The sequence below is a fragment of the Pelodiscus sinensis genome, chromosome 4 (genome assembly GCF_052426305.1).
Source record: "Pelodiscus sinensis isolate ZL-2025 chromosome 4, ASM5242630v1, whole genome shotgun sequence".
Taxonomy (NCBI): Eukaryota; Metazoa; Chordata; order Testudines; family Trionychidae; genus Pelodiscus; species Pelodiscus sinensis.
Window position 1 is genome coordinate 100,193,565 of NC_143055.1, and position 26,820 is coordinate 100,220,384.

At 41.7% G+C, this 26,820-nt stretch overlaps 1 long non-coding RNA gene across 2 annotated transcripts in view; it reads right to left on the reverse strand.

The window, feature by feature from the left end:
- Nucleotides 1-26,820, reverse strand: part of LOC142829572 (uncharacterized) — a 142,297-nt gene that overhangs the window by 56,349 nt on the left and 59,128 nt on the right. For both annotated transcript variants that reach the window (XR_012904099.2, XR_012904100.2), the window contains exon 3: nucleotides 21,282-21,370. This is a non-coding gene — a long non-coding RNA (uncharacterized LOC142829572). The remainder of the gene's footprint in view (nucleotides 1-21,281; nucleotides 21,371-26,820) is intronic.

Genomic DNA, 26,820 nt, shown 5'->3' on the forward strand with positions numbered 1-26,820 from the left:
AATTCTGTCAGTCTGTCATTTTCATGGATTATTGGAACAATAGAAAGAGTTGATTGAGTTGGGGGTTGGGATTGCCCACTTATGAATTGCAGGCCCGACATGAGTATTATGCCCATACAATGGATCGTTTTGTAAATAAAAGATTGTGCCAATGTTGTTGCCATTTGATGCTGAAGTCACTTGGTCAGAAGCTTGGGACTGGCCAGGGCTACCTAATGCAATTTAAATCCCTAGGATCAGGGAGCTGCAAAGACGGCTAAAGGAGACTTAAGCCAACCTCTGGGTCCAGTGAAGACCTGACCTAGGGTACACAGCTCCAGCTACGTAAAGAACGCAGGTGGAGTTGGCTTACCTTCCATTGAGCTTGGCTCAGTCTCCACAGTGGGAGGTCCACAGGAGCCAACGCTCCTGCTGGCTTCCCTTACTCTTCACAAACAGAGGAGCACCAGTGATGACCAGGAGTGCCCTTAGAGTTCTATTAGAGGGTCCTTACTAGACGCTCTAAAATCGAATGCCAAAAGATTGTACAGCAATTGGAGACGTTGCCTCATACAGTCTCAAGAAACAATGCAGGACAGCCAGGGGCAATGGAACCTTTCAGAGAGTGGGGGTACCGAAATCCAGTCCTTTTACCCTTCCAGATCTAAGCCCCAAGTACATGGGGCAGCAGCCAGGACCCTGGGAGTACTGCAGCACTCCACACCCTGGTCTACGAGGAAAGCTCAGACACGTTTTGACAGCCAGGGCTCACCAAAATATAGCAATGCTCTGGTACACCCCTTACACTGTGGCAGGCCTAGTGCTGGCTACACCAGCTCTGCTCTTTGTAGCAACTTCCCTGCACTAGCAGAATCCCTAGGGAACCAGTAAAACCAGCTCAACCGTCATGGGGCACCATCACAGTGGTTTAAAACAGTCTCAGACATAACACTGAAAATGCTCGCTCCCTCCCGCCCCCCATGAACATTTCGTTAAATAATTACAAGGCTATAAAGAATCCATTTTAACATTTTATTTAGGCTTCAAACTTGGACACTGGGTTTTCCTTCTCTTGTGTAGGAAAATAGCTATTTATCTGATGCATGTGGCTCCTGCAGTTTCTTTTCTTTAATCATTATTGAATAAATTCAGGGCTTGAAGCAGTGAGAGGTAACAGGACTGACTCCAAGGGGACAGTGTATAGGAGCCCATGCTGGGGATTATGTAGCTCATTCCTGACCTTGCCACCTATGTCTGTCTGATCACAGCCTCCTGAACACAGATATCCAGCCAGGCTGAATTCTGTGGTGATTTTGAGATGAGAACAAACGAAGGAGGAGGCCGAGAAACATCCGCCTTTTTTTTTTTTTTTTTTTTTTTTTTTTTAAAAGAGTGATCTAACCTTGGCTTTAAATCCAAACCCTTTGTGTACTTGCAGCTCTAGGCCTTCACTGTATAAGCATCCGGTTGTTTTAGTAGCTTATGGTATATAAAGATAACTCAGCCTGATCTGTTTCATCAGTGATTCCTGTCTTTGTGCAGTTTATCTACTTGGATAACAGGATCTACTTGGATAAATCTTTAATTTGTTTGCAGTATACTCTGGGATATTTGTAGTAGATGTACTTATACTAAAAGCAATATTTAGATGTGCTGGAGCTGCAAAACACAGGCTTGAAAGTACAGTGGACCAGTTGTAGGGCAAGACTTTCAGACTACAGCCTCTACTTTGGTGCCAGATAATTGCTGGAGAAATTCTGGTAACTTCATATTTTATATATCTGCTTTGTGCCTGCAGACCAAATACAAGCAGATGACTTGGGTATGTACAAATAAGTGTCTCCACAATTCTGCAGATACAAGAAAGAAGCCCAAGTTAAATTTGAGCTGAAAATTTGGATTATACAGAGCTGGAAGTCAGGAATTCCTAAATACTAATCCTAATGGACTGTTTCTCACTCTTTACTTTTGAGAATTTAGCTGTAAATAACATAATCACTGACTTTGAGTGCTTGCCATCCTTGAAAAGCCAGGTGACAGGTTTCTGAAGCTAGGAACTATAAATCTTCTGAAAAATTATTTGTGATCCATTTAGCAAGGCCACACAGTGAAGCAGTGGCCTTGATCCAGTAAACAAACTACTCTAACTTTGTTCAAATAAATTTCCACTGTGTTTAGCGTAGTAGGCACATTACTTCAAAAACAGATCCTCTAGCATGTTAATAACTTTATTTTTATCTTTTATGTTTAATTTTACCCTAATGACAAAGCAGCATCCCAAATATGGACCTGATAATAGAACACTAATATTGATGAAGCCCCAAGATTCAGGAGAATGAATAAAAATGGTCAAGTTATTATAATTTGTTTTACTTTTAATGTATCTTCAACAGCAGTGAAACAAATATTTAACAAGATATGACCTAAATATATTTATCAAACTCACTGCTATATCTGAAGTTCCTAGTAGAGGCACTCTCTCAGGTGCTAGAAAGAATTATACTTTGCTGCTTAGGATGCTTAAGTATGTGTATTCAGAATGCCAGAATTTTAACTTTCCAAATGGAATGGCTCAAGATTTCAGAGCAGATCTCATCTTGGGTAGTGACTTGCTAAAAGGTGACAAGCATAAAGAATTTTTAGTACAATATAAACAACGGAATAAGAAAACACTCCTCCAACTTGGAAAGAAAGATGGTCTTGTCTCACCTCAACAACATTTTTAATAACCGCAGTGGCACTGGAACTATTTTTAGAGTGTGGGGACTGAGCTAAGCTGAGTCCTCCTCTCATTTGCCACTGCAGCAAATAGAGAATGTCGAGGATTGCCAACTCTTTCCAAACAGGACAACATTGCTGTAAATAGCATCTGTACATCTGGACCAGGAGAATTGGCAACCCTAGAGGCAGCTGTGGAGCCCTAGGCCAGTGGCAGGACCCCGAGAGGCAGTCTCCAAGGGTGGAGGCATGGACCCCCAGGGGATGGCAGGCTGCAGAGCCCACAGGGACAAGGGTGCCATTTTGGGAGGATGGGGGGCTGTAGCCACGTGTACTGCGACCCTGGTTGCTCTCCCCCGCTCCCAATCAGGGAGCGAGGGAAAAGCACACAGCTTGCCTGAATTACTCCTCTGCCCCCTCCCCTCACCTACCCGAAGTGAGAGGAATGTACACAAGTTGTGGACTTTTCCCTTGCTCCCTGATAGTCAGGGTAACAGGAAGAAGAGCAAGCTGCATCCTGGTATGTGCCACTGCAGGCCCCCCGCCCTCTCCAAATGTTGCTTTTGCCAGGGGCAGTGGGACTCCAAGGGGTGGCAGGGCTGCTCCCTGGGCATTGGAAGCTGGATAAAAAAACCTGGAGGTGCTGCAGCACCCCCACACCTCTACTTCAATGCCTATGAGTGACTGGATAGCAGTCTAGACTAGGATGTAAATTGCCATTACAATGTTTAATGTAAAGTGATGAACACGGGAAAAAATATTCCCAACTATACATACAGTATGATGGAGACTAGCTTAGCTACAATTACTCAAGAGAGAGATCTTGACATCATTGTGGATAGTTCTCTGAAAACATCCACTCAGGGTGCAGCAGCAGTCAGTCAAAAAGGCAAATAGAATGTTAGGAATCATTAAAGAAGGGCTAGAGAACAAGACAGAAAATATCTTATTGTCTCTATCTAAAGCCATGGTATGCCCACATCTTGAATACTGCGTACAGATGTGGTCATCTCAAAAAGATATATTGGCATTGAAAAAGGTTCAGAAAAGGGCAACAAAATGCAGGGCCGGCCCACAACACTTTGGCACCTGAAGCAGGGAGCTCAAATCTCACCCCCATCCCCCCTTGCTTGGTCCAAAACTTTGAAAGGTCTCAATTCTGCCTGCCACCATCTCTGTGCATCTAGAGCAGAGAGAATACATATGCACCAGCAGCAGACAATTTTCTACACTCTGGGTCTTAGTGGGGCCCCCCCCACAATCGGACACCTGAGGCGGCCGCCTCAGTTCGCCTCATGGTAAGGCCAGCCCTGGCAAAATGATTAGGGGTTTGGAACGGGTCCCAAATGAAGCAAGATTAAAAATACAGGGACTTTTCAGCTTAGAAAAGAGGAGAGAAGGGGGGGCATAAGATAGAGGTCTATAAAATTATGAGTGGTGTGGAAAAAGCAAATAAGGAAAAGTTATTTACTTGTTCCCCTAACATAAGAAGTAGGGGCCACCAAATGAAATGAGCAGCAGGCTTAAAAACAACAACAACAAAAAGTTTTTCTTCACATAGCACACAGTCAACCTCTGGAAGTCCTTGCCAGATGATGTGGTGAAGACTAGGACTTTTACAGGGTTCAAAAAAAAGAGCTAGACAGATTCATGGAGATTAGGTACATCAATGGCTATCAGCCAGGATGGGTAGGAATGGTGTCCCTAGCCTCTATTTGTCTGGAAGTGGGTGACGGGGAGGGATCACATGAGGGTTACCTGTTGTGTTCTCTCCCTCTGGGCCATCTGGTATTGGCCACTGTTGGCAGACAGGATACTGGCCTAAATGGACTGTTGGTCTGACCCAGTATGGCCATTCTTATGTTCTTATGAAACTGGTAAGCATCACCTGCTAAAGGTGAAGCTTACCTCTTAATCAGCTAACTATTCACAGCCCTAATCTAGAATCTTTGGTCCCTTAATCAGGGCATACTCCCATGGAAGCCAATGGCCCTTTTTTTTCCTGAGCGCTGTGTCCTGATGGTGTTTGAATTGTGCGAGACACACAGCCAAAACCCAGCACACTCCACCCTTCACTTTCCCACTTCAGGATTTGTGAACCCATGAAAACTTAGCATGTTTTTGGAATGAAAAAAACATTTTATTGTTACCCTATAACACAAACAAAACAGGCAGCTTTAGAAAAATGAGAACATGTGAATTCAAAAGTTGGAATAATTTCTGTCCATGATTTCTTACAAGGCCAACATTTAGAAAGATTCTTTTGATTAAAAACATAGCATTGGAAGGGGCTTACGCACCATAGCAGGCAACTGTGATTCACTGAAGGATTTACATTCTACAGACATGATTTTTTACAGGAAAAAAAGTCACTTTTTCCAAAGTGCGCAGACAGATTTATATAAAAATGGAGTTTATTAGTGTTTGGGCAGTTTTGTAACCCTATTTGGTTGCATGGCTCACAATGCACCTTAGCAAAAATTCAAGTTTGGCTCTGGCTCTCAATTTAGGGAATAAATCAATCCCTGTAACTCTGTCCTATCTGTAGGATTAAAATAAAGTATCATGTGCCATTCTCACCAGTTATTTCTCTCCGACCACTGGCATAATTCACCTGGCCAGTGAGGGTAGCTAAGGTGAGACATATGAAAACAATTACATATTCCACATATGCATTTGAAACTAAACCTTTCAGCATCAGTTCCCACACTTCCATAATTATGAGGTTTACTGGACAGCATAATAATTTTCCAAGGAAAATGGTGCAAAGTACGAGTAAATTAAATCTATAGTACACATTGAACACACTGTAGCATACACCACAAGGACCAATCCGGCAGGGTGGAGGTTAGAGAAGTTCTCTTTCAGCCATAATTTCTAGGATTCTGCTGTGAAGTTTGCAATCTGAGTTGGTGTCCAAAAATGCATAAGTTTTGCAAGCAACTGTACATACTAACATAAGAACTGGAGCAATTTTTATAGTGGGGGTGCTGAGAGCAAATCGTGAACAGTGAATAAAATATATTCCATGTCAAGTCCGGGGATGTAGCAGTGCCCCCAGCACCTATGGCTACTAACATAATCAAAGGGTCTGGTGAAACAACTGATGCCAGAAAACAATTGATTCTACAGCTATTGGGAAATTTGTGTGTGTGTTTAATCTTAACCTTTCTGCTTGACGATCAGAATTGAAACAGACAAGGATACAGCTCAATATGCTCCTTAAGTAATTTACAAAGGCTTATAACTTGGGCAAGTCAGCCACATTTCTTCCAGAGGTGACACCACTGCATCAAATTGGTTTGGATAGATTACTAGCCTGGAAATATTTCTGGACAGCAGAGGGACCATAAAAAGAATGTATTGACAAATGCTGAAGAAGATGTGGTTAAGTCAGGAATCTTACGTTCGTCTCATTACTACTGAAATGGTTTCATTTTTGATCAAAGACCACCTGCCTGTTTAGCTTCTGATAGTGTTCTTACACAGAAAATAAATAAATCTCCAGTACAGGTGTTACTTTATTTTTGACTTGTGGTCATTAAGGCCCTGGTCCTGAAAACAAACACTTAACTCACATGAGTACCTCCATTGGTGACAATAGGTCTAATCACGGGGGCCTAGGATTAGTGTCAGGGCAGGTTTGCTGGTAATAGATCTGAAAGTAATAAAAACGTCAAGGAAAGCAGCAGCTTACTGCTTAAACCACCTATTTTTCCTATATCTTTTAAAACAAACAAGCCAGCCAGCCAGCCAACCATAACTCTAACCATATAAGAAATAAAATCCCATTGGACTGAATATAGCATCAACTCTTTCTGAGGCTTTCCTTTGATTTCAAATTTGTTAGCTCACGTTGTAGTGGTCTTACTTTGGGGCAAGGTAAAGAGTTCCCTGGTATGCTCATGGTGCCTCCCCCCCAGTTCAGTGCTGAGTATATGGAGATTGACCCTGACCATAGGATGTACAAGACAAGCTCCTTATGCCCTTTGTCTGGAACACCAGCACACACACCAGTAACAATCTAGCCCTTGTTTTTATATCCATAGGCTGTAATGACTGAGACCTACATTCAAGGATCAAGTTTCACTGCATGCCAAGTGTGTGATCAAAACATCTGAACACTGAGGTCAGTACAAAGATTCCCACTGATTTCAGTTGGCATGAGATGTAAACAAGACTGTTTAGTGACTGAAGGGAGGGGAGAATCACTACTTTATCAGATTTGTAATTTCTGGGAAATCACTCTCGAAACTCTGCATTCTTAAAATACAATTGTGTCGGGTTGAATCACAAAGGTCCCCTTAAGGTTGTCCCCTGATGTGATGATCATGCTACTGACACCCACATTCTTGCTCTCTGGGAGTCCCACCATCCTGTCCTGCTGAACCAGAAGCTCTTGTCTCCTCCAGCCAAGGCAAAGAGTTGGGGCTATTTCCCCCTGGCAAAGCAACACAGACATTGACTCCAGGAGGGCTCAACTATAAAGGGTTTAGCATCCAGGAAACCAACCCCTAAAAGGGACCAAAACTCCACATAAGTCCATCTCACTCTGTGTAAAGCTTTTACAGTGTCTATCCCCTTTATCAATGGAAGAGAGATATGCGCAGTGATTGCTCTCCCTAGATAACAATCATTTGCACTAGGTTTGATAATAAGCAAGAGTGTTTTAAGTATAAAAACTAGGATTTAAGTAGCTGAAAGTGAAAACAGTCAGATCCAAGTAAGTTACTAAATTAAAATGAACAAAAAACTGGCTTAACTGGTTCTAATCCACTAAAGAATTTGTTAAATGCACATTCTTATCCTAAACAGCTGATCTCATCTCAGGTAAAAAAAACTTTGAGTCAGAGTTATCTTTACTCTGGCCTGGGTTTACAGCTTCTTCAATGTTCTTTGTAACAGCTTGGGGTGGGGCAGGTAGTTTCAAAGGCCAGCTGAAGAGAAAGAACGGATAGCTTCCCATTGTTTAAACAGACTTTTCCCCAGGGTGGGAACCCTTTGTTCAGCCCTCTCCCCCCCCCCCCCATGGAAAAATACCAGGTTCAAGATGGATTCCAGTACCAGGTGGCATGGTCACATATCTTTCTAGGACCAACCACAGTTTGGGCTTTCAGGACAGACAAGACTATTCATAGGTCATTGATTTCAGTACTGAGTAATTAAGATCTGGAGCATCAACAATGGTTCTAAATGTGCTAACGAGAACTATAAACGGATCCACACTTCATATTTCTAACTTCACATACAAGAATAATACATGCACAAAAATAGAATACAGTAATTCCTCATTTAACACTATAGATGCTAAGCGAAAACATGCTAACCGAGGTCACTTTTCCCCATTAAAAATCATGGAAAAAGCGGGGGTTGCGTTTCCATCGGTGGCGGCAAAGTCAATTTTTTGTTGGTGCTGAATTGTCAACATCAACATTAGCTATCTAGCAACACACGTCGCCACAGTTTGTTAAAACACAAAGATAAACACGAGTGAGCAGAGGAGCACTGTGACCACGTGTATTCATCCACTCACGCATATTACTACTATTTTCACCAACTTATACCGCCGCACGAAGTAGTCGGCCACTGGAATATTTTTGTATTATTTCAAGGACGGTCGTGTTATTTGAAAAATGTTCCCTAAAAAAAATCATGTTATTATGAAAACGTGTTAAGCGGCAGCGTGTTAAACGAGCAATTACTGTATACAGATTCACCAGATTGGAACTTTAAAATTGAAAGGTTGCTTAAATGGTTTTGCATATTCATATCCAGAAGCCAATTTTCATAAGGCATAGAGGGAGACTAGTGACAACAATTAGCAAAAGAGTCTCTAGACCCACAAGCGATAAAAGCTGAATTATATTACTATTGCACAATCTTTTGTCATATTGGCCAGATTCTCACATGGTATAAATTGAAGTCGTTGCACTGTTTTCAAAACCCCAGGATATTTGTTTAAAAAAATATTATTTACATGCTAATTATGTCAATTTAACATGGGCTTTATAAGGTCCAGATCCTGAAAACACACATAAATACAACAAATCACTTATGCGGGATTACTTAAGTGAATAAAATTTACACACGTGCCCGTCTGTTTGCAGGAACAGAAAACTAAAGCCTTAAATGATAGGCTCCCAAACCAGGGTTCTATTTCCAAAAAAGCAAATGTCATTTCTTTTTACATTCTTTCTAAGAGATATTCATATTGATGAGACGTATCAGACCATCAACCCAGATGTCCACACAGTGGTTTTCATTTCTGAGATGAACTTCTAGCTGGCAAAGGCAAGTCAACATATGATGTTTATTCTGTAGCATTTTACATTCCACATTCGTTTGCTCACTTATCTAAAGTAGATTGTATTTTAATTCTGTTTGCTTTTTGGTAGGGTATGGAGGCGGGGGACTAAACATTTGAGAGTGTGATGGCGAACATGCTGTCAGCATCTAAGAACTCACCATTTTGCTCATGTGCAGGCAGCTGCATTATGAACTCCACCAGCTCCCTCAGCGCAGACCAAGAGACGCCCCCTTACCTCACTGAGGTGAAAAGTGATTCAATCCCCTTGCTAACCATATGGAGTCTTATCTAAACAGACTCTGCCCACAGTGCCAAACGTGATGAGAACTACTGACTGCCAGACAAAGTTTACCATCAAAACATTTGAGTTCACAGACTTGACACGCACTGGAGATTCTAAGTGAAGAGCCACATGCTTTATAGGGTTTTTTATTCTATGTATTTTCAGACATTGCTATTTGGGGTTATCTAAGCTCAGTGCTACAATTCAGCTGCTGCTTAACCTATCACATCATTAGTTTCTGGCCAAACATATTGCACAGAATGACTTCAGCTCATATTTGGAAAGTAATATATATGAAGAATCAAAAATTTGACTCCTGGGAGGAAAAAGTGGCTGGAAAAAATATTACAAAAATGATCAATGAATATTCATTCAAAAAAAGATTGAAGTATATAAGAGACATGTAAAAAAATTAAGTTAAGGTCCTCCAAGAGCATTGTAAGTTAGGTAAAGTTAAATCTAACTGTGATGCAGGACTACATAAGGAAATGAAAAAATACAGTTCTTTAGTAGAACAAAAAAAAAAGAAAAAGAAAAAAGGCATGTAGGCAATGTTCCTACTATTCTTTTCATTCTATGTGGGGAATAATTATGTACATGGACGCATATGCAAATGTGCACAAATCAACAAAACCTAGCTCGGCTAATCAGTTGGTCAGCATTTGAATTTCTCGTGAGCATTTGCACAAGCACACACCTTCAAAGCTGGACCACTTTTGACAACGGCTCTGATGTACACATGTGTGCAAATCTTAAGCATGAAAGTTTTATTAAGAATGCTTTGTTAAGATCTACTCATGAACGTGACTGGCATCAATGACTCCAAGGATAGGTGTTGTTTTCATTACTTTACTGGATCAGGGCCAATGTGAGGTTAGGATGGGAAAAGGAATTAAACCACCAACTGACTGCCTACAGAGGATTAGGGAAGAGTGCAATGCTAGCCACTACAAATAGAAGAAGTTTTCCTTTATGGTAAGAATACCAGTGATTTTCACATACCAGTTTTGAAAAATAAAATAGATATAATTCACAACAACATTCTGGAGAGGATACCTAGGACCCAAACATAATTTTTGGGGGGCCAATACTAGCTTGTAACAGGCCCCTCCCACACATGTACCAGTTTGCAACCTGGACCAGCCCCCCCATTCCCTGTAAAATGTATTCTCCTTCCACCATGTGTGGACCCTGAAGATACTAAGGTATACAAAAGTCAGCTTCATCTCTTCTGCAGGCTCACAAAATTGAAAGGCAGTGCCAAGGATACTAAGAACCAAATTAAAGATAGAAAGATATAACTCCAGGGAACGCTCTGCAGCTTGGAGTAGAAGATCCTTTGAGCTCTAGAACCATTTCCAGCTGAAGACCAGGACCCAGCTGACCTGTCTACCCTCCCCCTCCAAATAAAGGAACAGGTGCTCCAAAAAAATCTCTGAAATAGCAACAGGCATTTGTCTACTAGGAGCTCTACAAGTAGCCAAGAACCCCAAGGAGAGCAGAGGTCACCACTCTTCAAGATGGCTGCTGCTGAGCATAGTGCCTATAACGGTCCTGATGGAGAAAGTTGCTGCAACTGGCTGTAATCTCAGTTAGCTTCTCTCTCCAAATGCTGACATGATGGGTGAATGAAAAAGGAAGATCATCATCGGGAAAGATCAGGTACAAGAGTTCTCTGCCCAGTGCACAGGAGAGATGGATTTATCTCCTCTTAAAGCTAGCTTAGCCAACCTCAAAGGATGGTTTTGCCACCCTATCTTGAAAATTAAAGAGCCTCAAAGAGCAGAAAAGGACAATCCCCTACAATTTATCATCAACTCCTTTCAGCAGTGCTGAGCCTGCCTGATTAGTTTAAAATTGGTTTTAGAGAAAGCATCTAGGTTCCTGCTTCCTAAACCAGCTTCAAAACGTCAAACCTCATGCACTTATAAAGTCTGACAATGTAAGAGAAAAAATTATGCAGCTAGCTCATGGGAGAAGAGTACTGTTTGGGGTAGGGAAATGTAATCAGACAAGAATGATTTTTCAAGATTTGGCAAGAGACCTGGTTCAACAGAGATCAACCTCTGGAAAATTAAGGGAAGCTTGCCAAGTAGCTCAACTATTTGATAAAGTCTGCAGCTCGGTTTCTTGTCAGGATCAGCAAGGAAGTACATCTGTTCCAAAAACCACAAGAAGCAAAACATTTTTAAAAATAACCTGCAGTGAATTGAGGACCTGTTCTACTTTATACCAAATTTCCTTCCCAGTTAGGAGGCTTGGCCCACTGGCAATTATGAACTTATCCATCATTGTAGCCAAACTTACTTGGGACCTCATATGCTCCATGCTTATCTTTTAACTTTGGGATATAGACATCAATTCTCAAATGACTGGAAAAGCAGCACCCCAGCATGAGCGTTAAGGGTCCAAACTGATCTCATGGGAGCAAGCTGACTGTGGAAAGAATGTGTTTCAATTGTGCATTAGATATATCTAATTGTTCTTAGATATATAGATCTGTTATATTTTTTCCTAGGGAGGAGCTAAGACACATTAACAAACCAGAGAGAACTTAGATGCGGAGATTGACAAGTACAAAGCTGTCAAGGGACATGGGTACCCAGGGTCAGTGTGTGCATCAGAATACTCTTTAGGCCAGAGGTTAGGGCATTCAGAGTGATGTCCAAATTTGTTCCCTTCATCAAGTGAGAATAGACACTTACTCTAACTGGGCGCATAAATCTTGGTGTTTGCACCCACGTAAGTCTCTTGGTAGATCTGTTCTTATGTGCCTAAATATATATAATTTACTAAAAGACTATCCTGGCATTGTTTGGGTAATTCAGGGCAAGAGGGTGGTGACATCTATCAGGGATGGTCTAGACAGTACTGGGTCCTGCCATGAGGGCAGGGGACTGGACTCGATGACCTCTCGAGGTCCCTTCCAGTCCTAGTATTCTATGATTCTATGTGGGGATATGCAGAAGTCAGGGTGGTTGTGGGGGGGCCTCAAGAGTCAGAGAAAGGGGTAGAGGATTCAGGCTGGGGGAGGTTTAGGGCAGGAGGTTGGGGGGCCTCACTGGGGTCACCCGCAGTAGTGAAGATGGCACTGCAGATGCTGGCTCCCCAGGTCCTCCGGGGGGGAGGGGCAGTGCTGTGTGCCCTCCATGATGAATAAGAGGGTCAGGGATGTGATGCTCTGCCCTGGATGCCAGCTCCTTTGTGTGGGGAGGCTGTGTGGCTCAGCCCCAGTGGTATTCATCAGGGCAAGTGGGGCTGAACTGACCGGCTCCCCCTCCAGGTTGTCTGTGGGGGGCACTGGTGCTACAATACCTGGCCCTGGTCTATGGCTCTGAAGTGGCGAGGCTGCTAGGGTTCCCAACCTGGTCTGGTCCTGCAGCTGAGTGGAAGGATCTCAAGCAAGGAGGCGACTTCCCTGGACCAGTGGCTGGAAACATTGAGTGGCTGCAGCTGGCCACTCTTGGTAATCCTGGCTCTTACCATTTAGGAGAAGTTTCTGAACAAACGCACTCTCAGACTGATGGATAGACTCATGGACAGACAGAAGCACAAACGCAATAAATTTATCTATAGCTCAGAAAGAATGGCGTAGGCCGAGGAAGAAACCCATCTTTGGAACTGGGAAAACTTTTGGGAAAGGGGAAGCCTATATAGGAAGGATGGGCTCCACGTAAACCAAAATGGAAACAGATTGCTGGCACTTAACATTAAAAAGGTCATAGAGATGTTTTTAAAATTAAGGGCTGGGGGAAAGCCAATGGGTGCAGAGGAGCATATGATCGGACAGCAACATCTCCTGGGGAGGGTCTATTAATAGAGATTCTCTATGTTCTAGTAAAGGAGAGAGGATAGAAGAGGACAAAGTATGGGTAAGATCAGATGAGAAACAATCTCATGAAAAAGAGTAACACATTAAGAAGTGGCAGACATAAATAGTGACAAATTTCTGAAGTGCTTATACACAAATGCTAGAAGTCTAAACAATAAGATAACACTCTAGTTCACCCTCTTATTAAAGGAGGATATTGATATAATAGGCATCACAGAAACTTGGTGGAATGAGGACAATCAATGGACACAGTCATACCAGGATACAAAATATATCAGAAGGACAGAATAGGTCATGCTGATGGCAGAGTGGCATTATATGTGAAAGAAAATGTAGAATCAAGTGAAGTAAAAATCTTAAGTGAACCAAAATGTTCTATAGAATCTATATGGGTAGTAAATCCATACTCCAATAATAAGAATATAGCAGTGGGGATATATTATTGACCACCTGACCAAGATAGTGGTAGCAACTATGAAATTCTAAGGGAGATTAGAGAGGCCATTAAAAACTCAATAGTGGGGGATTTCAACTACCCCCATTTTGACTGGATACGTGTCACCTCAGGACGGGATGCAGAGACAAAGTTTCTTGATACTTTAAATGAATGCTTCTTGGAGCAGCTGGTTCTGGAACCCACAAGAGGAGATGCAATTCTTGATTTAGTCCTAAGTGGCGCGCAGGATCTTGTCCAAAGGGTAAATATAACTGGACTGCTTGAAAATGAGAATAATGTCATAAAATTTAACATCCCCGTGGAGGGAAAAACCCCTCAGCAGCCCAACATTTTGGCATTTAATTTCAGAAAGGGGAACTACACAAAAATGGGGTGGATAGTTAAACAGAAATTAAAAGGTACAGTGATAAAATCCCTGCAAGCTGCATGGAAACTTCTCAAAGACACCATAATAGAGGCCCAACTTAAATGTACACCCACATTTAATTAAAAAAAACAAAACACACACACACCCCGTAAGCGTACCAAAAAAGTGCTACCGTAGCTTAACCAAGCAAAAGAAGCAGTGAGAGATAAAAAGGCATCATTTAAAAAGTACAAGTTAACTGTCGAATTAAGTGTAAAAATATAATTGCAGCACTATTAATGGAGCTATGAACTGTTGTATATTAGGTACACAAGCTGATGTGATGCCAATATCTAAAAAGGCCTCTAGAGGTGATCCTGGCCATTATAAAGCAGTAAATCTAATGTCAGTACCAGGCAAATTAGTTGAAACTATAGTAGAGAATAAAATTGTCAGAACATAATTTGTTAAGGAAAAGACAATATAGTTTCTGTAAAGGGACATCATGCCTTACTAATCTACTAGAGTTCTTTTGGGGGGGTGTCAAACTAACATGTGGACAAGGGGGATCCAGTAGATATAGTATGTAGATTTAGGATGTACAATAGATATAGTATGTAGATTTCCAGAAAGCCTTTGACAAGGTCCCTCACCAAAAGCTCTTAAGTAATTTGTCATGGGATATGAGGGAATGTCCTCTCATGGATTGATAACTGGTTAAAGGACAGGAAACAAAGGGTAGGAATAAATGGTAAGTTTTCAGAATAGAGAGTTAAAACTAGTGGTGGCCCCCAAGGGTACATACGGGGACCAATCCTATTCAACCTATTTATGAATATTCTGGAGAAAAGGGTAAACAGTGAGGTGACAAAATGTGCAGATGATGCTATACTGCTCAAGATAGTTAAGACCAAAGCAGACTGAAGAGCTTCAAAAAGATCTCACCAAATTAAGTGATTGGGCAACAAAATGACAAATGAAAATTAATGTTGGTAAATGTAAAGTAATGCACATTGGAAAAAATAATCCAAACTATACATGCAATATTATGGGAACTAATTTAGCTATAACTGCTCGAGAGAGATCTTGGAGTTGTTGTGGATAGTTCTCTGAAAACATTTACTCAATGTGCAGTGGCAGGCAGAATGTAAGGAATAAATCAAAAAGGGATAGAGAATAAGACACAGAATATCTTATTGCCTCTATATAAAGCCATGGCATGCCCCTATCTTGAATACTGTGTACAGATGTGGTCATCTCATCTCAAAAGAGATATACATTGGCATTGAGAAAAAGGCAACAAAAATGTTTAGCGATTTAGAACAGGTCCCATATGAAGAGAGATTAAAAATACAGGGACTTTTCTCCTTAGAAAAGAGGAGACTAAAGGGGGATATGACAGAGGTCTATAAAATCATGACTGGTGTGGAAAAAGTGAATAAGGAAAAGTGATTTACTTGTTCCCCTAACATAAGAACTAGGGGGTCACCAAATTAAATTAATAGGTAGCAGGTTTAAAACAAAATGAAAGTTGTTCTTCACAGTGCACAGTCGGCCTGTGGAACTCTTTGCCAGAGGAGGTTGTGAAGACCAGGACTAACAGGGTTCAAGAAAAAAAATAGGTAAATTCTTGGAGGTTAGGTTCATCAGTGGCTAGCAGCCAGGATGTGTAGGAATGGTGTCCTTAGCCTCTGTTTGTCTGGAAATGGATGATAGGGGAGGGATCATATGATGATTACCTGTTGTGTTCACTCCCTCTGGGGAACCTGGTATTGGCCACTGTTGGAAGACAGGATACTGGGCTAGATGGACCGCTGGACTGACCCAGAATCATCGTTTTTATCTTTGCACACAGTGTCCATTTAATTAGCTAAGAAGCAGACAGACCAGGTTCCAAAGCTAGCAATAGCAATACTACTACAAATAAATGGAAGCATTTACATTTTCTGATTCATTGGTGTTCTCTTGGAAGAGGTTGTGATTTTTGGCAGAAGTGGGGAGCAAGGCAGCTGTACCAGAGTAAGGAATGGTTTCTATTTTCTATAGATCAGTCATCTTGTGGCTGCTGCTGCCTGGATTTACTATAAACCAAATGAAAAAAAAAAAGCCAGCTCCAGTATCTTATTTTCAATTAAAATTTAATTGAAGAAAATATTGTGGAGTAAATGTTCCTCAGGCGACTCCATAGACTTCAGTGGAGCTACCCTGTTACAGTAGAAACTGGTCCTATGTCTACAGTAATTCCTCATTTAACACTATAGATGCGTTTCTGAAAATGTTCATGCTAAGCGAAAACGTGCTATGCGGGGTCAATTTTCCCATTAAAAAATTGGAAAAGGTGGGTGTCGGGTGTCAGGTGCTGGTGGCAAAGTCAATTTTTTGTTGGAGCTGGGTTGTCAATGTCAGCATTAGATATCTAGCAATCCAAGATAACTAGCAAAACAAGCTGCCACAGTTTGTTAAAACACAAAGATAAACACGTGAGTGAGCAGAGGAGTGCTGTGACCACGCGTATTGATCCGCTCATGCATATTACCACTGTTTCTGCCAAGTTATACCATCGCATGAAGTAGTCTTGATTATTTGTGTTATTTCGAGGACGGTCATATTATTCAAAAAACATTCCCTTAAAAAAAAAAAACTGTACTCTTGTGAAAACGTGTTAAGCGGGCACGTGTTAAATGAGTAATTACTGTATATGGGAATCTCGTGTCTTACTCAAGGTTCACTGTTTAAATGGGTCAAATGTGAGCAAAAGTGGGGAAAAGGAAAGACCTGGAATATGCAAACTGGTTCCATTTGGAGCGAGCCTCAGATTTGGTCTCTTCCCAAACTCATCAAGCTGTGTTCAGTTCGAGAAAGTGGGTCAAACATTTTAAAGATGTTCATGCTCCTAACATATTGGTTCCAGTTGGAAACAGAAGAGGAATGCAAAAATGTCCTAAGAAACAATGTTTAAGGTATTTACAGCTGAATCAAAACTTAGAAAAAAATTGAGGGGGTCTGAGCCCAGTTTTCATAGAAAAGAGGATCTGAACTCAAACACTGATCTTTCAACATTCCCTAATTTTCTAAAAATTACAAAGTAAATTGAAAAAAAATTGTATCAATGACTAAAAAAGGATAAGCTTTAATTAACAAGGCCAACTCACATTACAGATAAAGATAGTTTCCCGTGTATTTAATTCGTGTAAAAGAAGAACATCTCTTATGTTTTCTAACATAGGTCCAATTTCAGCAAGTTACTTTAAGCATGAGTCCCACTGAAATGTAAGGGCCCAAATTCAAAGCTGTTCTTATTTCTTAGCTGTAAAGCCTTATAGTAAGCCTACTTAATTCCTAGGTTGAGGTTTGGATCAGTGAGAATAGGGAAGGCTGATTTATGTATAAAAAAATAGAAAGGAGGGGAGACTGGGTGCAGACACAAACTTTGAAAATAAACTTATATAAAAAAAACATTCCATAAATAGAAGTCCCTCATTAAAAAAAAGGTTCAAAATAATTCTCAACTTTACGTGAGGGTTGCCAACCTCTGGAATCCTCCTGGAGGATCTCCAAGAAAAGGTGACTTTTTAATGAAAGATTAGGTCACATGATGAAGCTTCCAGGAATAGATCTAACCAAAGCTGGCAACTCTCCTTTACATACATAGCTAGCTAACTTCTTCTGAAGTCTCACCTGAAAAGCTGCTTAATCAATACTCATCCTGAACAATATGAGACAGATCCTCAGCTGCTGAAAGTGTCCAGAGCTCGGTTGACATCAGTTTTGTTTAGTTTGGGAATGAAAAGACTGAGAGGAGACATGATAGCAGTTTTCAAGTATCTAAAAGGGTGTCACAAGGAGGAGGGAGAAAAATTGTTCTCCTTGACCTCTGATGATAGGAAAAGAAGCAATAGGCTTAAATTGCAGCAAGGGAAGTTTAGGCTGGACATTAAGAAAACTTCCTAACTGTCAGGGTGGTTGAACACTGGAATAAATTGCCTAGGGAGGCGGTGGAATCTCCATTCCTGGAAATATTTAAGAGCAGGTTAGACATCTATCAAGAATGGTCTAGACGGTGCTTGGTCCTGCCTTGAGGGCAGGGGACTGGACTCAACCTCTCCAGGTCCCTTCCAGTTCCAGTATTCTATGAATAGTGGTTTGAGTTTGTTCTGTTCCATCTCATGCCATTATCCATTATGTAGCCCAAACACCAACTTCACTTCCAGAGTAAGCAGAAAGTGACAAACAAAAGCAAGCCATCCGTAGAAAAGTATATCGGAAGAATGTCCTCATCATAGCACACACAGCTTCACCACAGACAAATGTTTACAAGCTCACTGTGTTAAATATGAATTTAGAGCAAAGTAAGTGTAAGTTTCCAAAACTACGAGAGGAAATGAGAAACTTTTTCCAGCTATTCTGTAGGCTTATCCCACTCATGTTTTTACGAGCAACTAACATTGCTTTATGAGCCTATGGTAACATTTTCAAAAGCACTTAAGCGACTGAGGGGCCAAAGTTCTTTTTTCAAAAGCGATTTATACACAACTGAAAAAATATTAAATGGATCTCAGTGGCCAGATTATTAATGGCATTACAGGCAGTCCCCGGGTTACGTGGATCCAACTTATGTCGGATCCCTACATACGAACGGGGCTTTTGGGCCCGCGTCCATTTGAGTTGGTGTTTGGGCCCGCATCCTCCGTGGCGAGAAAAACTGCTCCGCGTCTCCATGCTGGGGGGGCCCCAGCAGACTAGGGAGACGCGCAGCAAAGCCGCGGAGGACGCGGGCGGCGGGACCGCGGCGCGTCGCATCTCCCTGGTTTGCTGGGGGGGGGCGCAGCTAGTGCGCCCCCCCCCCCCCGACCATGCTTTTCTTGCCGCAGAGGATGCGGGTGGCGGGACTGCCCGCGTCCTCCGCAGCGAGAAAAGCCTCTCCGCGTCTCCCTGGTCTGCTGGAGGGGGCCCCCCAGCAGACTAGGGAGACGCGGAGCAAAGCCGCCCGCTCTGACTCGGTCTTCCTGTAGACAGCGGCTGAATCTGGATGCCAGTTCTGAGTTACATACAAATTCAACTTAAGAACAAACCTATAGTCCCTATCTTGTACGTAACCCGGGGACTGCCTGTATTATAAATGGCATTTATAATGTTTCAAAAGCAACAAGGTATTTTCAAAAGCCACAAGGTGCCTACCAGCAGTTTTAGATGGCTAAATTATCATAGAATACTAGGACTGGAAGGGACCTCAAGAGGTCATCGAGTCCAGTCCCCTGCCCTCATGGCCTTTACAAATCTGGTCCCAAGTGCATAAGTGACTTTTTAAACTGGCTTGCAATGGTCCCTATTAATCAACATTTGTTCACGTTTACCACAGTAGAATTCAAGATGCCACGAGGTTTCTCAGAGAGTATGGACAGCTTACATTTAAAAGAGATAATGTAATCTGATATTACAGTGCAGTACACTAAATATTGGCACTTTATATCAGTCAGCATTACTTCTGAATTTTAAGGCCTAATTCAATCCTTACAAAGAATTTAAACCTAAATTTACAGCATGCAGATGGAAATCTCCAATGAGAGAAACTTTGAGTTTACGGTTTCCACTTTTCCTTTATTAATGACAGCAAATATTAAGAGTGCTGATATCACTAAACTGTAAAAAGAAAAGTCAGGAAGTAAACATGAAGTATTAGTAAACAGCGAGCCTTTCTAGTACCATTTCTTTCAGTTGAGGGAAAAGAAATCAACATAGCTAGAACAATGTGAAGTGATCATAATCAGAGGAGGAGAAAAAAAAAGATTAAATTTGGGGATGCAAAAATGAGATGGACATATTAGTAGCTCTGAAAATGTGATGTCATGGTAGATATTGACTTTAATTTCCAAAATTTCAATTTGTATCAACGGAGGGAGAAAATTCTAGCTGACATTCAAAATAAAATAATAAAAAGATGACATGTAGGGCCAGGTTATGATACTTTCACACAGTCAACTGTACCTCCTTTGAAGTCAGTCTCATATTCTGTCCAGCCTCATGTTGTCCCAGTTTTAGAATTAATTATTTCGCTAGCATTTTAAAGTTTCTTTTTTTTAAAGAAAAAAAGTTACAGATTTCCTCAGTGAGCATCAATTAAAAACAGAGCATGTACCCATTTAAAAAAAAAAACACACACTATTGCTTGGTTGGGTTGGTTTATATGGTAACAGGGACACTTGGCAAGTTAGATTTTTACAAACTCTCTCCAAATACAGATTCAGACACTCTTAATAGCTTGACATTTCCCATTACCAATCATTTTACAAACTTTACAGCACTTTTTAATATTTACAGTAAGAATTCCACACACTTCACTATTATTTTATCCATCTCTAGTCACACCAGAAATTTTAACAGTGGCAAGTAGCCACATGGCATAACAAACCTGACCCATTTGATCGACCTCACATTTTTCTGCTTTCCTATCGCATCCATTCACCAATTCTCTATTTCAAAAAATTAGGTGGGATTTTACACCTACAGTCAGTAATTGCTTGTGTGGCCTCCTCTAGCACCACATTCCATTCGGAGCAAATGCTGCATTCCAAGGAATGTTTGCCTGAGTGAGGACTCTGCTTCCTTCCTGCTCCTTTTAAAGTAATTGGAGATATTTCCCAAATGACTAAAGAGGAACAGAACTGGGCTGCAAGGTTTAGGCCAACATTTGTTTGTTATAGGCTGAATACAGTCCTTTAGCTTGTTGGCAGCCTCTTGTAGGTCTCCTAAAGGCCAGAATCCCACTGTGATGCCCTGCCTCTATTTCCCCTTTCTTCAGAGCTTCTTAAATTCTCAACAGTCCAAAGGAAGTTCCAATATTCTCCACCGAGTGTCCAATTTATTGCATCATTAAGTATACAGTGGGCCACCAGGCCTCAAACTCAGTTTGGCTGATCTTCCCCTTTAATTGGGGTGCTGTAGCCCGCTCTCTCAGAGCTGGGCCACAGTTCGATATCTCTGACAGAGTCAATGTTGTCCCTTGCAATTGCTTCTTCAAGCCTGCTACTACTCCACAAGCCTCTGTTTCCTGAGCATCCTCTCCCTTCACTACAGCCATGAGAGCTTCATGGCCTTTTTCTCCTCTACCCTCTGTGTTGGGATCTCCTTCCCTCTGTGTAAGGATCTCCTGAATCCTGTCCTCCACTTTGGCTTTGGAATTTGACCTCAGTAACCTATCCCTCTTGAAGGGGTGGACTTCACTTTGTGCCTGTTCTTTTCACCTTCTCCTTCCCCTCCTGGTCCCCCCTCCTTCTACTTTCCTCCGTTTCTGAGGTGACCAATCCCCAGGAACAAGTTGGCACCCACCTCCACAGACTGGAAACAGAAACCCAGGCATACCTCATCTGCTGCTGATGGTGGTGGTCCGCCTGCCACAGCTGCTGATTCCACTAGGTCACCTGTAGCACCACCTATCACCTCTGCTGATCCTGTAGAGGTTGCAAGATAAAAGTTGGGGTCAGCTATTGTCAGGTGTGGCACAGTATCTCCTTCAGCTAGCTCTCTGCCACTGAGTCACTGCCCATCCTGATAAGAGATGGGTCAGAGAGGCTGGTGACTACACCAGCTGCTAACATAATTGGCTGCCTCCCATACACTCCATTGTGGCCAGAGTTTCTCTGCAGTGCACTGCCTCTATTCCCCCCCCCCACACACACACACACACACTTCTTCTTTGCACCTCAGGCTCTCCACAGGGCTCCCAACTCCAGTTCAGTCACTCTCTCCCCATTTATTTGAGAGTTTTCCAGCCTTCTCTGTCAGAATTGGGTCACAAGTCAGTGTCTCTGCAGGAGCCAAACTGCTCCCTGCAGTAACTTCGCCTAGCCAGCTACAACTCCTTGGGCTTCTGTTTCTTGAACATTATCTCTGCTTCTCTCTGCCCCCACTACAGCCACCTGCTGCCATTTTATTGAGAATTACCTAATGCTCCTCAGGTAGAACTCATCTTATAATCAGAGGTAGCTTAGCCCCAGACTCACCAGCCCATGAAGCAAGTTCCTCTGTTACAAAACCCACATCCATGTGCAGACATCCCATTGACACAAATGGGAAGTTATCTGCTGCCAGATTAGATTAGGAAATAGCTCCACATGAGTGAATAATCAGCACTTTGTAACTGCATTGTACATACATTATGAATAAGTGTGAGTTTGGTGTGGAAGCTGCTATTCAGATAAATTATAGAGTTTTGATCCTGACCTAAACTGATCCCATGTGTTCCTGGAGTTCCCCAATATCAAACTGCTTAATAAATCAGCTGTAACCTTTGTCTTTTATTATGAAATAATGAACAGAGCAGATTGGAAGGTATATGACCTTGGCATCTGTTTATCACATAATCCTAAACTACTTGATATCTTTTAAATCTAAAAGTTTTTAAATGAAGTTAAAGCTAGGTTTAGAAGAAAAAAAAAACAGGATAAATCTCCATAGCTGTAATGAATCTAATTGACTAATCAGCATCTGTTTGGAGTTTCCATGAACTATTCAAAGATTCCAAAGAATGTTCAGGTTTCAAAGCAACCAGTGTTTCTGCAAAGAATGGTAGGATCTGTTACAGTTATAATTGTTAAGAGCTTTATTAATAAATCCTCATTGTCTGTATTTAACTTTTATACTCACCAAGGTTTTTTGTATTATCTGCTGCATGCAGAAATAATATTCACATTAGCATTCCTTTAAGAGACGTGTGTAATATATTCCTCCCCAATTTTTTTCAACCAATCTATGAACCTGCTGCATTACAAACTCATGTTCATGAAAATGTCACCTCAGCATGCCACATTTTCAGCAATTTTTTCCCCAAAAACGGGTATCAGCATTTCTCCACTCTTTAAGTGAGGCCATCGCAGGCTTCTTGTATTCTAGGACCAAGATCCAATCCTAAGCTGATAAAGAAAATTGTGGCAATCCTCTTTTTTTTTTTGGTCTTCACTATTTCAATGTTGTTTCATTCAGTTTCCTCCTCCAGTCTTTGGTTCATTTTTATGTATTTACCATCTTCTGATGCTTACTCTGTATCTTCATATTTCCTTGTGTTCTTCGATTTAGTAGCATTTCTGAATTGCTCAAAAGTACATTTTAACTATTTGCTTTCCTCTTGGGGGACATCTGCCTTGCAATGCGACGTGCAGGGTCCTGCCAGGATGCATCTGAAGCCCCACTGCTTTATATTGGACAGGAAACCCATAGGCAGTCCTATTATTTGTTGGCGCTGGTGGTATGTGTGGTTTTATTTATTTTGCTATTTTACTATAAAAGAGCAATCCTGGGCTCTCAAACCAATCTATCAATTATTCATATAAAATCAAATAAACCCTCCAGCAACAAATCTAATAATCCCCAAGCCATTGTTGGCCAGCCTTACCTAGCCAGAAAGGAGAAAAGATGAACCATGCAGAATGCTCTGAAAGCTAACCAATTCAGGGTGCTAATAGTCCAAAGTGAAAAAACAAGCTCCAAAAATCCCAGGGCCCTAACGGAAAACACCCAACCAGCTGCTGTCCCTTCTCTCCCACTCTTGTTGGAGCAGATCTGTTCATGTCATGGTGTGAGGCATGCTATAAAGAAAGCAAGCCCATCATTAGATCTCCCCTGTACTCCCTCCCTGTCAATAAAAAACAGTGAATTCCGAACATATTGTAGCTAACTCCACAGCAGGGATCTCTGTGAGTATTGAGGTATGCCAGTCCCCTAGATGGTTAGTAGCATATTAAGTGTACCACATACCCAAAGGCAAATGCTGCAAATGCTAGGATCTTCGAGTTGTAATCCTTGGTGGATCCATATAAACACTCTAAGTCAGATGAACAGGAAAAGGGTGGCTTGACTGCCCCAGAAATGAACTTCAATTACCCTTGAAGTTACAAAAAACACAACACATGGGTCTGACATTTCCTCTAATTTTTTCCATCCATGTGCAGATTTTTCCCATCATTGTGTGCAGTGTGCACCGAGACATGTGTGAAAACGCACCACCAGTAGAAACATAAATCCTGGCTGAGGGCCCTCTACTAATCAGCTGGGCAGTGTTTGAATGTCTTCCGAGTGGTCGCACAAGCACTCAGCTTACAGGGAACATTGCACAGGTCCCAGGCCATCACCCGGTTACGTCCAGCACAGGTATATGAAGGTGGGAATTCTTCTCACTTTAGGCCACACCCTCTCAGGGGCAACCATGCATTGGCTTGTAGATCCCACAGCCTCAGCTTGTCCTTCGATCTCATTCAGGCCCATCCATAAGGCTCGCCTCCCCCGCATTTACAGACCCCACCTGGCTATCCACCAGCCCCTTTTGCCAGTGATTGACTTCTTGCCCGCCTGGCTCCCAGCCCTTCACTCCCAACTCCCCGCCACAGCCAGCTTGATGGATTCCAGTCCTTTTTCCTGAACCCATCATCATAACCTCAAACTAGACTTCCCATTTTTTAGGCTGAAAGGATTAGGGAGTCCTGCACTGGCTGGATGGTACTCTGGGAGTTAACACAATGCACAGTAAGAGACATCAGGTTTACTACAATGTTAAGGGCCTAGTCACATACCACCGAGTCAATGGCAAAACTCCAGCTGATTTGTATGCTGAGGTTAGAGTAAACAAACATGTCTGAGAGAAGTAGTCCCTATCTGCATTGTGAAACCATGAATGAACACCCCTGCTAAGCTAGTCCATCAACAGCTGGGAATCATCAAAAAAACCTTGGAAAATGGCTCATCCTTTTGTACTTGCAAGATAATGTAACAGTACTAAATAATATGGTGCAAAGTACAATTGTGTAGCACTGATTAAATAAAGGACTGTTTGGTAGCGCAAATAGTCTGTCTCAGACTAGCAATATCACATTAGGTCTACAGCACCACAGGTGAACTTGGTGTTTTGAAGATATATTACCAATGACAGGCTCCTGCCTTGATTAGCAAACAGTACGTATATACTTATTGTACCTCATATGCTCTTATGCTACCCTGCCTCTGTCCTATTTCCTTATCTTGTGTTTCTAGCAACTGTTTTTAACTGTCTGTAAGAGGCAAACTTGCGCTATCAACAATCCTGCTTTTTTAAGTTGTCACTAGGGTTCCAATCCTTTCATGGCCTCCTCAGAAATGCAGGAGTGTGCACAGTGCACACCGCAGGCCTGGTGTAGAACTTAAATTATACATACTCTGGCCAGGGATGTAAATCAAGAAAGAGGGGTTGGGGATGGGGAAGGGGGAATACGGACTAACAGTGAGAGTGCGGAGACCAATGTGTGATGGACATATTCTGCTGGTGCCTGGGTTATAAATAAATTTAAAGTCTTGGGACAGTTGCCAGAAAGTGAGCTGCAGTGGAGCATAGAAATCGCAGAAATACAAGGCTGGAAGGGACCTTGAGAAGTCATCAAGTCCTGCAACTTGTGCTGAGATAGGGCCATGTAATCCTAGACCATCCCTGACAAGTGTTTATCCAACCTGTCTTCAAAAGCCTCCCATGAAATGGATTTCTCAGTCATCCCTGCAAATCTAATCCAATGTGAAGCTACTGATGCAGATAGAAAATCTTTCCTACTATCTAACCTAAGTGTCCCCTGCTGTCGATAAAATCAATTACTTCTTGTCCCACCATCAATGGACATGAACAATTGATTATCACCCTCTTTATAAAAGTTTTATGAAAGTTGACGACTTATCTGCTCAGTCTTTTTTCCCCTCAAAATTATGCCCAGTAAATATGTCCATTTTTTAAAAAACTTCATTCACGGGTCATGTTTTCTAAACCTTTTATCATTTTTATCACTTTTTGCTGGTCTCTCTCCCATTTATCCACATCTTTTCCAAAACGTGGGACTCAGAATTGGACATAGTGCTCTAGTTAACATCTCACTTGCCAATGCCATTTACCTCCCATGTCTTGTATCCAACACTCCTGTTAATACACCCTAGACTGGGATTAATCCACTATGTGGAGCTGCCAAAAGAAGGTTAGGAACTGAATGTGAATCAACAATAACTGCCAGAAGTTCTATCATCTAGCCAGTTATTACTCATTTTGTAGCTGTAGATCTGATTTTTTCTTTCTAAAGTGTATTGTACTTTGCATTCTTTACTGAATTGCATCTTCTTGATTTCACACCAATTTCTGAATTGTCAAGGTCATTTTGAATTCTAATCCTACCTGCCAAAGTACTTTCCACTCCTTCCAGTTGGGTGTCATGTCATCCTCAGATCCAAAGTGACTACTCCTTGCAATCCTATTGTCTGTCCTTTAGTTGCTTATAAATCCTTAACAAGTTGTTCCAGCTATCAAAGTTAGGCTGACTGGTCTATGAATTCCCCCTTGTAAGTTCTTTGTTCCCCTTTTTTTAAAAAGATCAGCTATGGAAAGGAGTGAATTTTGAGGAGGGTTTGATACAGATGAGTGATGGTGCAATGTACACAGCATCAGAGCTCAGGAAGTAGCAAGAGGAAAAACATGGATCTGCTTGACGGAGGAAGAGACCAAGACAGCTGCAAAAGCCACTGAGCTAGCAGCCCAGGGGCCTCTACCAAAGGATTATTTCCCAAGAACAATGTATTTGAATTCTTGATGTATTTGCATATAATAAAATTTATAAAGGGGTTCCTCTGTCAGATCCATAGCAACAGAAACAAAATTTCCTTTCCCTCATGTACTCTGTTGCTTTTCTACTGTAGGAGAATTGCTCTAACTCTGGAAACAAACAAAAAATGATCAGGAAATTGAAGAGAATGGTTTTTATAATAGTGAATCATCAGCCAACTCAATAATTCTGTATTGGGCACTAAAAACAGGAGCCGTCAGACTTGAAAAGACTGCGTGGTGTGTCTCATGCATAAGTAGCTGGTCAGTGAAGAAAACACACAATTTTCCTTAACTAGGAAT